This window comes from Cynara cardunculus (genome assembly GCF_001531365.2).
Source record: "Cynara cardunculus var. scolymus isolate 2C chromosome LG 13, CcrdV1, whole genome shotgun sequence".
In the NCBI taxonomy this organism is placed as follows: Eukaryota; Viridiplantae; Streptophyta; class Magnoliopsida; order Asterales; family Asteraceae; genus Cynara; species Cynara cardunculus.
In genome coordinates, this window is record NC_037540.1 from 5,428,481 (window position 1) to 5,432,009 (window position 3,529).

A 3,529-nucleotide genomic window follows, 5' to 3' on the forward strand; every position below is an offset into this window, starting at 1 on the left:
ATATTCTGCTTCGGAAAAAGATAAGGCAACAGTTTTCTGCTTCTTCGATTGCCACGAGACTGCTCCAGATCCAATGTTAAAGATGTAGCATGTGGTACTTTTCCCATCATCAAAGCTACTCCCGAAGTCACTATCGCAAAAACCCTTCATATTTGTTTCCTGAGTTCTTCCATAAAATATTCCATGATCAAGAGTCCCGTTTACGAATCATAAAATTCGCTTGACTGTTTCCCAATGGCTTCACTTAGGAACTTCCATGAACCTACTCATCACATTAACTGGAAACATAATGTTTGGGCGTGTAGCAGTAAGGTACATAAGACTTCCTATGGCGCTTCGATATAATCTTGGGTCAACATGATCTTCCAACACACTCTTAGTCAGTTTCAGTCCAAACTCCATGGGAGTTGAGATAGGCTCAAAGTTATTCATATTAAATTTTTTCAAAAGATCCTTAGCATACTTCTGCTGAGAAATCAAGATTCCATTTTCACTTTGCTTTATCACAATGCCTAGAAAATAATGAAGTGATCCCATATCCGTCTTTTCAAATTCCATTTTCATAGAATCCTTGAAGTCTTTTATCACCTCATGAGAATTCCCAGTAATAACTAGATCATCTACATAGATGCATATGATAAGGGACATACCTTTGTCATTTTTGAGGAATAAGGTGTGCTCGTAAATGCATTTTTGGAAACCATTCTCAATGAAGTACTTTTCTATCCTGCTGTACCAAGCCCGTGGGACTTGTCTWAGTCCGTATAAGGCTCTCTTCAAGTGACATACCTTCCTCTCATTCCCTTTTTCAACGTAACCAGGGGGTTGGTCTATGTAAACGTCCTCTTCAATAAATCCATTTAAAAACGCAGATTTGACGTCCATTTGATGGACCGTCCATTTCTTATGAGAGGTTATGGCAAGAACTAACCTTATTGTTGTATGTATGACTGGTGCAAAAACCTCCTGGAAATCAACCCCATGCTGTTGTTTATATCCTTTAACGACCAGCCTTGCTTTCAGTTTATCAACTTCACCCTTTTCATTTAATTTGGTTTTGTATACCCATTTGACGCCAATAGATTTATGCCCTTCGGGTAGATCTACCAATTTCCACGTATCATTTTTCTTAATAGCCTTTATTTCTTCGTCCATTGCTCGTCTCTATTTTTCATTTTTGCATGCTTCTTCAAATAGAACTGGATCTGCATCTGTGAAGAGAGCGAAATCTGCAATATCATCTAGATTTAATCTTTGAGTATCCTCATATAAATCTCTTAAGCTTCTATACTTTTTTGCAGGTGATTCGGAGCTTGATGGGGACGAGTCTTTATTGTGGGGATTGAGGAGAGTTAAAAGGCGATGGAGGACTTTCATTAGTATCATTCCTTTCACGTATCGGACTTGTATTCTTGTCGTCGTTCAAATCTACTCGTACGCCATCGCTATTTTCAATAGGTTCGTTCCAAGCTTTGTCTTCATCAAATAAGACATCTCTGCTGATTATGACTCGTTTGGTAAGAGGATTATACAACTTGTATGCCTTGGATTTGTCACTATAACCAACAAATATCACTTTTTCTGATCTGTCGTCGAGTTTACTTATTCTTTGCTCAGGAACATATGAATAGGCTAGACAACCGAAAGTTCTAAAATGACTTACTCTGGGTATATGTCCGCACCAAGCTTCTTGGGGTGTTATATCATCAAGGGCTTTAGTAGAAGCCCTATTCATCAAATATGCAGCACATGCGACAGCTTTGACCCAGAACATATAAGGTAATTTTTTGCTTTTAAGCATACTTCTAGCCATTTCAAGTAAACTCCTATTTTTCCTCTCCGCTACCCCATTCTGTTGGGGGGTGTAACTTGTCGTAAGTTGATGATGAATCTCGTTCTCCTTTAAGTATTCTTGAAACTGGGTTGAATTGAACTCACCTCCACGACCAGTTCGTAAACACTTTGTCTTTTGTTCGCTTTGGTTCTCAACGAAGGTTTTAAAATTCACAAACATACCAAAGACTTCTCCTTTCTCTTTCAAAAAATATAACCAGATCTTTCTGCTGCTAAAATCGTCAATAAAAGTTAGAATATACTTACTTCTACCGATTGAAACCGTCCTTATTGGTACACATACGTCCGAGTGGATGAGTTCAAGGACCTTTGAAGCCCTCCATACTTTATCATGTGGAAAGGACTCCCTTGAGTGTTTTCCCAGCATACAAGCCTCACATATTTCTTTTAATTTACTTATTCTAGGCATCCCTCTAACCATATTGTGACGACACATGTAAGAGAGTGAGTCAAAGTTAATGTGTCCATAACGATGATGCCACAGCAGAGAAGAATTTTGAGTTATCATGTTGTAACTAAAGAAGTGTTCATCTTGAAATCTTATAGGAAACATCTTATTAGGTGTCATAGAAACTTTACCAAGAAGTACCTTATTAGCGTCTTTGATCTCAGCTGCTTCTTTTGCAAAGTAAACCTCATATCCTTTGTGCAAAAGTTGTCCGACACTAAGCAGATTGTGTCTAAGGCCAGGCACGTAGTATACTTTTGATATTCTTTTATTTCCTATTATGGTCTTTATAGAGATGTCGCCACTTCCTTGTACGTCTAATCTCTTGTTATTTCCGGTTCGGACTTCTTTCTTTGCCGATTCATMTATCGACACAAATAAGTTTTTGTTTCATGACATATGATTGCTGCAACCACTGTCAAAATACCAAACATCATTTGAGGATTGTTCTTCCATTTCTAATATCATAAACACAGAATCATCTTCCTTCATTTCTTCTTTATGCATGAAGGTAGATCCATTTCCTTCCTCTGCAATCCGTTTCCTGCAAAAGCGTATCGTATGTCCAAATTTCTGACAGTGGTAACACTGGATTTGAGATAGAGGTTTCCCTCTTCCCTTTCCTTTATTATTATCGCTAGGATCATTACGTCTCTCACGTGTGCTTCCTTGTTTTAATTGTAACTGAAAGGCATGTTAGAAGGGTTGCGTATCAAACTGTTTGATCCTCAGTTCATGTGATTGTAAGATGCCCAACAGATTTTCAAGAGAGAGATCTGCTATATCCTTCGATTCTTCTATTGCCACGACTACGTACTCGAATTTCCTTGTAAGGCTTCTTAAAAAATTTTCTACCACTCTTTGACCTTCGATTGTCTCGCCATTAAGCCTCATCTGATTCAACAAGACAATCACTCTATTGTAATACTCTTCTACGCTTTCTGTTGGGTCACCCATTGATTTGGTGATGACCCACTGATCTGTTCCTCTACCTTAGCAACACTTAGTAGTTATTGGTTCTTYRTAARTTGGTGTCTTGGTACATACTTAAAGCCATTGGCAAAATCGAAGACTAGCCGATGTGAAGACAGAAGGTCACCGATGCGGTGCTGTGGATCAACTGTCTAATATACTCACCAAGACTCCGAAGTAGCTGAAATGCATATTGAAAATATTTTTGAAGCTACAAGCCGATTGAAGGAAGATCTTCATAGACCGAAGATTGAA